Source organism: Halichoeres trimaculatus, unplaced genomic scaffold (genome assembly GCF_033239565.1).
Source record: "Halichoeres trimaculatus isolate MK-OKI-2021-1 unplaced genomic scaffold, fHalTri1.1 fHalTri1_scaffold_20, whole genome shotgun sequence".
NCBI lineage: Eukaryota > Metazoa > Chordata > Actinopteri > Labriformes > Labridae > Halichoeres > Halichoeres trimaculatus.
Window position 1 is genome coordinate 9,453,500 of NW_027437198.1, and position 13,476 is coordinate 9,466,975.

General features: G+C 41.6%; 1 protein-coding gene and 1 long non-coding RNA gene across 2 annotated transcripts in view; one reads left to right on the forward strand and one right to left on the reverse strand.

Moving 5' to 3' along the window:
• Window positions 1-10,989, reverse strand: part of hoxb3a (homeobox B3a) — a 38,244-nt gene extending 27,255 nt beyond the window's left edge. The window contains exon 1 of the mRNA XM_074695781.1: window positions 10,907-10,989. The gene's annotated coding sequence lies outside the window, so the exon portion shown is untranslated. The remainder of the gene's footprint in view (window positions 1-10,906) is intronic.
• A 651-nt stretch (window positions 10,990-11,640) lies between these two features.
• The window catches only part of LOC141808998 (uncharacterized), a 44,812-nt gene continuing 42,976 nt past the window's right edge, over window positions 11,641-13,476 (forward strand). Inside the window, exon 1 of the long non-coding RNA XR_012599972.1 lies at window positions 11,641-11,888. This is a non-coding gene — a long non-coding RNA (uncharacterized LOC141808998). The remainder of the gene's footprint in view (window positions 11,889-13,476) is intronic.

The following is a 13,476-nucleotide window of genomic DNA, read 5'->3' on the forward strand; positions in this document are numbered from 1 at the left end:
ACCATAACGTGTTTGAACATTAGGCTTTTTTTTCTGTCAGTTCAAGACATTTTTCTTCAGCTTATGTGACTGCTCGCCCTGTGCATTCATAACCTTTTTTTTCCCTGCGTGGGAAAAGAACAGGGAAGAAGACAATATGGCTGCCAGTTGCAGTATGTAGTGAGTGGGAAGATGCGTCTTGTGTGGAGTCCTATCCGCGTGCCTGTTTGCTTTCATGCGTGTCTGTCAGGCGCGTGGGTAAGCAAGGACTTTGTCTTTGACCGAGTTTAACAAATGGATGCTTCAAGCACAAACAGATACGTTCATTTGAGTGGTTTAGCCGCATACATTCACTGCTTCGATAAATATGAGGTTCAAGACTAAACGTGGTTTTAATGCAAATACTGGGATTCAAATAATTACAACAAAACATTCTGGATTCGTGTAGTTTAAAACACACGGTGTGTTTCATTTGGAAGTAAAATGTAGCTATGGTTCGTTAGAGGAAAACAAGCAGGCAAATGCACCGTTGTTCTTTACGCAGCGTTTCGACAAATGGTGAACGCAAATTTGCTCAAGATAATGCAAAACGCTTCATACAAAATCATCCATGAAACCTCACAAACGCGAGAAAATAGACTCAGTGAAAGCGAGAAACATTTCCAGCTCCTCTGTTCTGTTTCTGAAACCACGGTGAGAGCAAACGCTTTGTTCTGCTGCTAAACATTAATTCTAACCTCAGATGTTGGAAGGGTGTGATGGAAGCTGCTGACTCTTTAAGGACAGAGCCCTGTCACACATTAACGCACCTTTCTGTGAATATAAAACCGGGAGCTGAACTGCCTTTTAATGTGTGGACTATAAATAACAGTAAAGCAGCAGCAGAATTCTGTATTTAGACGCACTGAGGCCTCACAGGAGCTCTAACCCCTCCCTCCTGCAGCTTTAATGGATGTCAAACAGAGCCCGATATCATTTCTCAACACCGATTCAAATATTTGAACTATTTCAGCTGGTTTGATGTGGAACTATCTCACACACAAACACACTCAGCAGTGGACACATGGCTGGATAAGATAAGATAAACCTCCGCCTCTGCACGCTGCCTGTCCCTTTCACCGGCTGACGGAGGACTATTTTATTCTTTGACTAATTTTTAAAGTCAGCTGAGCTCTCCTCTTTTAACTTTCTCCTCTCGGTGCAGAATCACTCTGCCTGTGCCTGCAGGCGCCCGGAGAGGCGCTAGGAAATGTGTTTCCAGCTCTTCCCCTGTCACACAAATCAGATATGAGGTCGAGATGCGAAGCAAAATATTTAAATATATATGAAAAAAGGCGGAAGGAGATGCTGTCACTCCCCCTCTCTGTCTCCGTCCGCAGAAATGAGGCGGGATATTGTGTGTGACACGGCGGCGGACAGACAGAATACACATTTTGAAAAGCGCTGCTGCTGCCGTTATTACGTGATGGGAGGACGCGGGGACGCTGTAATTTGGTTACACCGAGGTTTACACAGGTAGGGATGGCCGAGGGGGGAGAGTGGGAGAAGAGAGGGGAGGGGGAGGAGGCGGAGGAACCCAGCCAAGGAAATATGATTGTGAAATAATTCTGGGTGCACTTCTAACCATTTATTATTATTATTATTATTATTATTATTATTATTATTATTATTATTATTATTGGGATGCTTTTGTAGAATAATGTTTGTATGTGTGTTTGTAATAAAAATATTTGATGCATCATTGACTTCCCTCCACTTATTGCATTTTGCATATGTTACCTGCTGGCACCTCATCAGAACAACAGCATCACACTGAGTTATCAAGTTAGCAGATTAAATTATTTTACTCCATGCAACCTTCCCTCACCCACACCTCACCCCATCGACTCTGTGCACAGCTAAACATGTCTCCCTGTGCCTTTTTGTCAGGCTCTCTGCTCATGCTGAAATGGGATGAGGTGTAAATAAAAACATGCAACATTTGACAAGAAATATAAATGTGAAAATAAACATGAGCAAAGTAAAAAATGAGGGGGAAAATCCCCTGAATGTCTGCATGGTGTTTTCCTCCACAATGAGAGCTAAAGAAGAATTCACGTTGAAGGATTTGAGTAAAGACAGAGACACTGAGTGCTGACATGAAAAATGGCGCTGAGCTCCATTCCAGCAGTCATCCAAAGAAAACATCAGAAACTAAAAGAAGAGAAATGAGCTCAGAGAGCAGTCTGCTTTACGCACAGAGTTAGCTGGACAGCATTAAAACACCTCCTAACGACCAGCAACACATGTGTTTACGCTTTAACAGTCTGCAGGTACTTTGGTGCATGAATGAAGGTGAAATGGTTTTCAGAGCTACTCTGTTTGTCCCTGCAAAGCTTCTGTCCAAGCATAACCACTTCAGTATTTCTGCTAACAGCAGGCCCTAACTGTGCACGAGAAGCTCTGGACCCGAACCCACGTCTCTAACTGCTCCAGCTCCTGACTCACACCTCCTGGCTGATGGATGAGGTTTTCTTGGCCGGCAGCTTCTTTTTTTATGAGATTTCATGGCGGCCGAGGCGTGCCCGGTGTGCCAAATTTAAACAAATCTCCCGTTAATTGGTCGCCGCAGTAATTCAAGACCCGGAGCTGCAGCCAGAGAGAAAAAAAGAGAGAGAACACCCCGAGTAATAATCAGGTGTAGAGGAAGCAAAGGGGTGTGTGAGGGCATGCAGAGGAGGAGGAAGAGAAGCCGGAACAGGAGGAGGAGGAGAGCCGGGAGGAGAGCTCGCGGCGGCCGAGGAGAGCTCTCATCCTCTTCCTCCTCCTCCGTCTCCTTCTTCCTCGTTCCGGTGTATCATCGCTCCATCGACCGTCATTTTTCCTTCCCACAGCGGAGGAATCATGATTTATCGCGCGCGGCACCATAAACAACAGCACTCCCTCACAAACACACAATGGCAGCCGCGGCCGCACGCTGACACCCTGCCTCACTATAAATCAAGAGATGGAGCTGGCTGCGAGAGGAAGAGGAGAGAGAGAGGGTGAGGAAGAGGAGAGAGAGGGATGGACAGAGAGTCAGGCAGATAGAGAGAGATGTGGAGGCAGACAGGAGCTGATGGGAGGAAGATGGAGGAGAATATCCGCGTGCTCCTTAAAATATAAACAGCCATCGGCTAACGCTGCTCCCTCCTCTCCCTCTCAGGCTCAGACCCATAAACAATGGCTGCTGCTGCTGATGATGATGATGGGTGGGGGGTGATGTGTAAACAACACGACAGCAACATGCAGGATGAGAAAACACGCAGAAAAGATGGGATTTTTGGGGCATATTTACCACGATGTGAGAATGATTCACTGAGAGGGATGCGGGCGCAGGCGGCGCAGCGGCGCAGGAGATGAGGAAGAGGAAGAAGAAGAACAAGAAGTGTGGTGGTCTCCCCCCATGCAGTCCCCTTCCTTCCGCAATACTCACGGTGTCCACAACGACCCGCAAGACGCACACCCGTCCAAATTTGTTTTATTGCAGCTCCTTCTCTCTTTTCTCTTCCCCTCTCTCTCTTCGTTGGCGTTCCTCAGTGTCTCCTCTTCTCTCCCCCTCTCTCTCTCCTCTCTCTCACTCCCCCCTCTCTCCGCTGCTATAGGGGGGCTTGTGTTTCTTTTCTCTTTTTTTTTTTTTTTTTTGAAGGGACAGTTGAATTTTGACGTCAGACACACACCGGAGCAGCAGCGTGTCCTGGCGTTATATCCCTGACGAATACATATCTATTCTGCAACCTCTGCATTAATTATTTAATGAAGCACGTGACGTGGTGGTCGGGGCGGGGGGTGCAAAGGGTGAGGGGGGGCATCTCTGTTTGTGGGACCCATCCGGACCAGCGCGTGCAGGAGGAGAGCTGTGTGCTGTAGAAGTTTTTAAAAATGAGCGTAAAAAGCAGCAGGAGAGCACTTAGGTTCACCTTTCAGCCTTTCACTGACTGCTGTGGAAGTGTGACTGTGTGTGTGTGTGTGTGTGTGAAACGTGTGTGTCATAAAGTGTGAGGCAAAGCAGGTAGGCCTGACAGACGCACAGAGAGAGCGATAAAAGATGATTGTCACCGACTATGTTCGTTTTTAAAAAAATGACTGCTCGGCCCGGACTCTTTCTCGGTTATTCCTCACTGTCAGCTCCTCCAAAGCTTCCCGTTAGTCGACAGAACAGAGGAGGAAAAAAAGGGAATTCCTCAGATTGTCCTGTCTTATATTCCAATAAATCTGTTTCTGCCAGTTGGAAATATTCGTTAATAAAGGAGAGGAGAATATTTAATCTGAGGGCTGTGAATCACTGAGGAGTTTGTTCTCATTTTTAGAGTCATGTGAGCGGAAATAAATATTTAACAACCATACAGACGGAGGGAGAAAGAGTTTTACAGGGATTAAATCACGCTGAAATGAGGTTTTGATTTTCAGAAATGTACATCACGCGCAAAAACTTCCACCTTGAATCAAACAATTCGCACATTTATAGTCGAAAACGTGCGTTTTTTTATGTCTCTCAGAAGCTCTCCTCCTCGTGGGCTGTGTTATTAATTTGGAAGAATTTATTTAACAGGACAGGTAGGAGCTGGAGCTGCTACAAGAGAGAGAAAGTCAGACAAAGAAAGGAGGGAGAATGGGAGGGAGAGACAGGCGAAGACGCAGCAGAGAGACAAACCTCCCCCCTGTAGCGAGGCCGGACCGAGCAGGGCAGCAACAATAGCACGTTGGAGTCCTCTTGGCGCTCGGTCTCCCGGTTCCAGAGCTCGAGACGCCTCCAGCAGAACAATGGAGCGCGAGACTCCGGAGCAGAGCTAACCTAGCTGCTAACGAGAAACACTTCAAGGTCAAACAATGAGCCACAGCTATCCGTGCTGCCTGCAGGTATCCGAAGCTAAAAATACAAACAGATCAGAGTTTTCATCAGGGGTGTCCATTAAAGCTCGACACATTTATTTTTATTAATGTTTAACAACTAAGAGGCGCGCGCAAACAAAAGATGTGTAATATAAAAGCAATTAGCCTGAAGTGTTTGTTCTGAGCTCTGTGAAAACACAAAAACGGCCTGTTTCTAAAAATACAACAAGACCAAGACATAAAAATAATTAGCAAATGTAAACCTATTATCTGCTGCTCATTTATTTATTTGCTCTTTGTTTTATTTTGATGCACTTAAATTAAACCACAAAGATTGAGCCCTCTTTTCACACTTCCATTCAGCGGAGGCTCCCTGAGAATTTTACCCACAACAAGATTGAAATCAAACATTTGCGGTGGTGATGATGGCGTCTGTAATGACGGCCATAAATTATCGCAATCACAGTGTGAAACAACAGCTAAGATAAGTAGCAGCAGCAGCAGCACAGAGACCTGCAGCCGGCCTGACAACAGCAATACAAACCAGCTCTGTAGAAACTTGGCACAGACGCGTGCAAAGCTCTTACGCACACTTAAAAACAGATTCAAAGCGCTTAAACATGAGAATTCTGACGCACAGGGGCTGCAGAGTCAGAAGGGGGGAGGTACTTGGGGCTGTAACCTCAATATTCATACATCCAAAAGAATGTCTTTGTGATATGCTCTGAAATAGTCTGAAATCTAAAATCTATTAACCAACCTCAATTTGCAGTAATTGTACAAATGTTCAGGTAAATTGTTTTCTGATTGAAATGAATATTGAGTTTTGAGGTATAAACTCAAGGATGTAAAAGCTGAGCGCAGAGTACAACTGAAAACCAACATGTGAAGTGATGTTTGAGGTCTTTGGGGGTCTGTTGGTCTGTGATGGATTAAGACAGGTAGATTCTTCTCCTTCGTTAATGATTAAACAGCAGCTCGGAATGGAAGAGGCAGAAAATGTCTCTTTGTCAAAACGGAGAATACGCGAAAATGTGTTTGCAATTGAGCCCCAGAAAAAACTATAAATTATTATTATTATTATTATTATTATTATTATTATTATTATTATTATTATTATTATTATTATTATTGCTGGGACAGACACAGCGAAAGACAGAAACAGTTAAAGAGCGCCGGAGATTGATTTAGCAGCTCAGACATCTCTTCCTTTTACTGCGGCTCGTAAATCTGTCTCGAGACGGCAGCACGCGCACAACCGGTTTTTGAAATATATGCTTCTTCTGCGCGAGACGTGAGGTCTTCCCCCCGTTCAGGGATCTCAGCAGAGACATCCCCGGCCGGTTTCACTGTGGCACTGTGGCTTGTATTGTTCTCAGTTTTTTGATGAATGAAAGACCAATTATGATCGATAACTAATAACACACGAGGACGTTTTTAAAGGCAAATGCACGCGCTCTTTACTGTGTATCATTATGAAGGACACAGGGTTGTTATTGGTCTCATTTAAAAGCCGTCGGTGCGGCTTTGGACAGGAGGTACAGTGTGTTTTAATGGGCTGCTGCTGTTGTCACACTGACAGGATCAATGACTTCTGAGCAACGTTCAAACTGTTCACTTAAAACTGCTGATCAATCATATTTCCCTCTTTTATACTTTTATAATCACATCTCTTGAGCTGTTGCCTGATTTAAGTGAGTTCTGTTCGCTAGATCTGTTTGTAAATCTCGGATTTAATGCAGCAGACTAACAATCTAAGTATCATGATACTGTAGCTCAAACAGTCTTTGTCTGTTTATACATGAAAACAACGATAATGTAGAGATCCATTAGAGTGAATTCACAACTTATTGATAAGACACTATGATTCTCCTTATAAAGAAGTAAAAATAAATAAATATTAGCAAAAATATTAAATTTTAATCCTATTCAGAAAATAAATTCTGCATAAAAACGAGAACTGTGCATTAGTTGTGAATTTGCACTCTATCTGTGACGCTTTCTGGATTTATTGAATGAATGATATCAATCAAAACAATCAGAGGTAATAAAAAGGTTCTTTTTATAAAGTCTAAATATCATTAATGTTATTATAACTCCTTCTCTTCATTATAAATCTTCATTTCTAAATAGAGAGTAAGACAGACATAAACAGTGAGAGAGAGATTTATTACCGCTTCTTTTATTATGAAGCTGTTATTATGATTATTATAGGAGTTATAATAAACCGCAGACAGATGTGAGAGTCTGCGCGTGTTCAGTTTACTCTTGTTTATGATGTAACAGCAGTGAGTGCGTGTTTGTCACGCGGATATTGATAAGTAAAAGGTAAAGAGGAGCAGACGGTTTGTTTAATGCTTTAGTATCAGGACGCTTTGACTTAATGCTCCTCCATTAGTCACAGAAAGAGCAGAGGCCGATTCATCATCACATGTTACGGATATATGAGCGCTGGCTGCAGCAGGACCATGTAGGCCTGCTGGACTGCTTTTAGTGAACACAGCATCATGACACTAAAGAGGAGGGACACTTGAAGAGGAAGGGACGAGGAATGACTCATGAATGACTTCTTGATCATTTAGTGTATATCTAGTGTTGAATGGCTGACTGAAACACTTTGACTTAAGCGCCAGAATATTAGGGGTGCCGCACTAATTTTTGACATTTTCCGTGACGTTAGGAAGAAATGCACTGTTATTTTGGGCTAAACTGCGATGAAACGGGATCAAGCCAAAGCATTCACGTTACAAGTTTGCTTTTACGAATAATATAATCTGAAATTGTTTCTTCTGTTCTCATTTAAACTGATATTTTGATTTTTCAGCTGCTCAGCTCGCAGTCCCCTCCTGAAATAAAGAACTCTAAAGAGTCCTGCAAGATTTTTTTTTATATTTAAAGTGTGAAACCACATTTTATTTACCAGGTTTTACAACATGCATGCTATTTAAAAAGACAACATAATTTTATAGCATCACGTTTATTGTACAGATCAGCATATCTGTAAAGAAACATCCCCCCCCCCCCCCCCCCAAAAAAAAAAAAAGAAAAAAAAAAAAGAAAAGAAAATAAATAAATAAAAAATAAAAATCCATTAATTTGGCTATGATTAAAAATTACAGGACCCTTTTCCTCCCACAGTCAGGCCTGTTTTAAAAAACAAGAGGGTTCCTGTGTTGCGTCTTGGCAGCCATTATCTGGCTCTTCTCTTTTTAATACTTAATACACGTCCACTTTTAAATAGCTCGCGCGCTCTCTCTCTGCAGTAGTAAAAGCCTGGCAGCCATATATCTCTCCTGACGACCTCCTCCTGCAGCCCGCGCGCCTGCACCGTGACCTCCCCGGCTCCTCGCGCTCTCCAGAATAATAAATTTCTCGGGCAACGCGGCTGCAACGAGCACGAGGCAAGAAGGGGAAAAAGGAAAACGCGCGGGCGATTTGTCTGGCAATTAGCAAACCACCGAGAGACTCCCCAGGCCAGAAAAACATGGAGAACTTTTAGGATGGGTTTTAAGAGTGTGCACGGGCACACGCATGCGCACACACAGTAGAGGGGACAGTGCGTGAGACTCGAACATGTATGTTTCAGTACGTGTCCATGTGTGCACGTGAACCTGAAAGCCTGCAGCTTCCTGTGTAGAGCCACTGTTGAAACATCAGCTCCATCAGCTGGCCCAAACCCTGCAAACATCCCACTGACAGCAGAGCAGAAAGCAGCCTCAGCTCAGACCTCCTGCTCCTTTCCTTCTTTTCCTTCTTTTACTTCACAGTTATTTTACTGCTGATCCCTCTGAGCTCACAAAAACAAACCTCCTGTTCGAGGAACAGTCACATCAGGATGAGTTTCAAAGCTGCAGAGAAAATAACCCAACACACATGGGCGGAAAACACTTGTGACTTAGAATCACAAAGAGAAATGTTTGCATTAGCAGCAGCGGGGGTTTTAACAAGCCTGGTTTTAATCAACCTGCAGAAATTAGATTCACTCCATTTAATCTGTATGTGTGGAAACTTTACAGACTCTGCTGCATTTCTGAGCTGTGGCGCTATCACACTACAACAGCTGGGCCATCAAAGGAGCTGGATCAAGATAAAATTTGGGGTGTTGATGTTGATATACTTGTGTGTTACTCACAAGAGATGAATTTTCAAACCACTGAACTTGTGAAATAATTGAAGGATATTTGCCAATAGTATTTTACAGATCATTCATATCTGGTAAGAAACTACATATATGATAAAACACCAAAGGAATCCAGAACAAGCCCAGCAGCAGCTCAGCTCACAGCCTTCTATTGATGTGCTTTATCTGTCAAAAAGACAAAAACAAATTGCACAAAAAAGTGAATGCTACCAATGCAATGTCAGCACCATGACAGCGTGCATGTAACTTCTCTACAGATCTCTCCTTGCTTTCACCCAAAGCATTTCACACCACAAGCAACCAAACATCAGACAAACACACAAAGCCTCAGAAGAACAAACAGGCTAAAACTACACAGCCTGGGCAGCTTGTTAAGATCTAACAAATCCAAACATCACTGAGCCTCCATTTTTGTTTTGACCACATTCTCCATTATTTTTGATGAATAGATGTTTTCAGACCCCGAGTCTTAAAGCACTTGAAGATTATGTCAGCAGAGAATTGTTGCAGACAGAGAGCTGGCACAATGCCTGGTATATTTCTCGTGTTGTTAGATAATACTGATCATTAAACATAAGAAAAACTGGAAACACTGATGCAAATCATAAAACTGATCTGAAGTTAAGCTAGTCTGTCAAAACATACTCATTCACATTGGACACAAAATCATGTTTTTTTCCTTGTTAGACTGAAGACTGACAAAAGGCATAAGAGGCCTGTTCAGAACATCAACGGTCACACTTAATCACAGAGTCATCCTAACAAAATACATTTATAGGACAGCAGGACTGGTGCATTACTTCTTTTCACTACTGTCCAAACGTATCCTGCTATGTATCAACATTTGCATCAATGTGATATTTTGCTGAGTTTCTTCAAGATAGGCATCATTCCAAAGAAAGATACGTACACAGTGTTAATGTGAACAGTTAACTGTTCTGAGATTACAACAATGAAACTCATAGATAACACTGCAAAAGATCATTGAGAAGCTCAAGAAAAGAAGAACAACACAGCCCGCAATAAAAGAAAACTGAGCCAGTTTGTGGCTAACATGCAGAGAGGAAGAGAACAAACACATGCACCAGTTTGCTGACATCAAACTTAATGTAGAAAGCAATCCAATGGTCATGTGCAATTTGAATGCTGAATTACAGAGTGTTAATTCATAAAGGCATGAACAGAAGCTAAATATTTTCTCTCTGGACTTTTGGTTTCTCATCAGACAAAAACCTCAGTCTGTAGAGACAAAGTCAACCCCACACACTAGACTCCTCTGCTCCTTTCAGATGTTTAATGTAAAGATAAGCAGGTGACCTGACTAAAAAACTGGATTTCAGTTAACACACTACATGCAATTTGTTCCACTTGGTGAGGATGCAGAAGGTGCAAAAAGAAGCTAAAGATTTTTCACATGTCCCAAGGTGCAGTAACCTCTGACCTTTACTCTGCTCTGCTGTTCGAAATTGACTGTATTGACATTTTAACTCCTGTTTGCTGTAAGTGATCCTCGGTAAGATTCGTTTATGTTGAAACATAGCTCAGCGAAATTTAACTGACCCCAAAGCAAACTCTTTCCCTTACTACACCAATAGAGAAAGATCATCTCATTCTCAAAATAAATACGTATCAATAATCTACGAGAGACCTAACTGAAAAAAAGTACACAAAATATGAGTTTTCTTTTCATATTGATGTTCAAAAACTGTTAGCAGCTAACTGTCACATACAAAACATCCTAGCCTCTGATTGGTTAGCTCCGTGCCATGTGATACCTAATGCGGACATGTTTTAAAACTGAGTTTGGGAAACACCAAATTGCTGCGTTTCAGATCAAAGTTTCCAATAACATAGGCCTACATCTTAAAAAAATAAAACCACCAACCACTTATAGCATGAAAACACCCTAAACATTCTAAAAGTGAGTGTTCATACCTTCAATATGCTTTCCATTTCGGCGCAGGACGACACGAGTGCATATCCACAACTACACTCGATGAACTGACGTCCACCTGTGCCCTTCCGGTTTGCAGGGTAGCTAAGTAAACCATCGCCTTCACAATAAAAGCTTCAAAATAATGTCAGTTTAATTACTCAAACAAACTAACAAAACAATTAAGACAAATGAACAGCATTCAATAAGAAAAACAAAAGGTATGAATTAATAATGGGCATATCACTCATGCTTACTTGCAGCTATTTTTTAACTAGAAAACTGGCCTAATGTGATCATCTGTAGCTTTACAAATCCGTGTTCATAATATTCAGAACCAGGTACTAATATATATATATATATATATATATATATATATATATATATATATATGTATATATATATATATATATATATATATATATATATATATATATATATATATATATATATATATATATATATGAGCAGACGTTGAAAAAGTAATAATAGGTGTAAAAAGAATGTTCTCCAATGCAGCTCAAAGATGGGATTGAGACTAGACGGTGCATAATATTGATGAAACAAATTTGAGATTTTAAATGTACATTTTAAGGTTATATAACTAAAGTTATTTATAGAGCTTGAACTGTTTCCGCCCAGCTTCGTTCCCGCGGTTCCCATGACGTCACAGATACGCCCATCACCTGTACCGCCACTGAATTGATTTAGATACCCTATTTGGAAGAAGCTAAAATCCAAGATGGCGGACGTGACGTTCCATAGAAAATGAACGCGGTCGATTTTTATTACTTATTTTTGTATACTGATTCAGATCGCAAATGATTTTTTTTTCTCCATCTTATTTGGAAAACTTGGATTAATCAACCTGTGGAGATAATCTGTCCTTGAGAGAGCAGGTCTTTTCTGTCTCTGGGTACCTGGCTTGGGCCTACAAAAGACATGGATTGGACTCTCAACAAGTAACCTGCCCTGGAAAAATCTGTAAGCCAAAAAATTATTTGCCTTTCTGTTCCATTTCCTGCGCTGTGCTGATCTGAATCAAGCCTTATCTTTGAATTTTCTTGTTTCTTTCACTGACTTGTATTGAACAGTCTGATTTGTGCTCTGTGGCTGTTAGCTTCTCGTTGGTTGTGTCAAATCTGCTCTCAAAAAGCTGTTCTGCTTTTGTTTTGAATTCTTTGCTTGTTTGACTTGGTCTATTAACTAGATTCAAAAGTATTGCCTTACCAGAGCACCTGACTACAGATGCTATCCCAACTGTTACTTGGCATCCAGTTAACCTGGAGCAAACATCACCTTGTGGAGTAGGCCTACATCCTTAGACCTACACTTGTCTCACAGAAGCCTTATATCTACATCCTCTGCTCAAAGCAAGCCTACAGGTTGATAAAAATCAGTAATTTGTATCGTCTTCCTGAAATAATTCAGAAGTCTGGGGTTAATATTAAACGACTGGCTTTGTTTTCTTTCCCTTTAGTTGTAATAAATAAAAAGTTGCAGTTAATCTATGTATTTGCAACTAAACTACCAGATGTTCAGATGTCAACCGCTCTTTTCTTGCAGTCACTGCTCCTAAATACTGAGAACCTTAAAAACAGGTTAACAGTCTTGGAAGTTCAACAAACTGTCTGCTCACATTGACACAGTATGATAAATCTGCAACACCATGCCACCCACAGGTGAGCTCCACCCTTAGCAAATAAAGCAAAGTCTAACTAAATAAAACTTTCTTAAGCCAAAGCAACAACTAAATGACAAATACAGGAAGCTCAAGAAGATAGTCTTACCAACACAAAGTTGCAGTAATTCTCAAGAACATCCACAGGCACCAGTGATGGGTGCTATAAGCAGCCCTGAACTGCATATTCCCTGCACTGCTACAGTCACTGTCACCATCAGAGATGATTATGTGAACATCTGAATGATTCACAACTCTTTCCTTTGCATCAAGACTGACATAAAACCACTTTGCTTGAATCTGTGAGAGCATCGCTGCACGTTAAATCAGAGCAAACTACACACCCATAACAGTCTATTCTACACTCGCTTAAACCTTAAATCTAAGATACACACTTACACTGTGGGAAACATTTTGTAGCACTGAAACTAAACTAATCAGGAGCATTTTCTCTCCATATGCCATTGTCCATTTGATTAATCAGTGCTCCACAACACACACTTTCCCAGCTGCAGGTTAGGTTACCAGGCTGGAAAATGACCAGCAGCCAGCAGCTGATAAATAACGGTAGCTGCTGTTCATTGAAGCACACATACCCACTTTTACTGTATCACTATTCTATTCTGTTTAATCTACTAGATTCTGGGTCAAAATGAGCGCTTATCTTTCAGCCATCTCACCAGAAAATGGCATCCTAAGGGAGAATGTCTCTGAGTTGAAAATAGATCCCTAGTGGTTAAGGAGACAATGCAGGATCTTTGCAGAAACCAAATAAAGGGTGAGACTGTTTTCACTGAGCACACAGTGTAAAAAATCATCCAAATATCGTTCAGTGTCAGGCTGCATCAGATGACCATCTCACCCAAATCAAACAGCCAGAACGTGTCATGT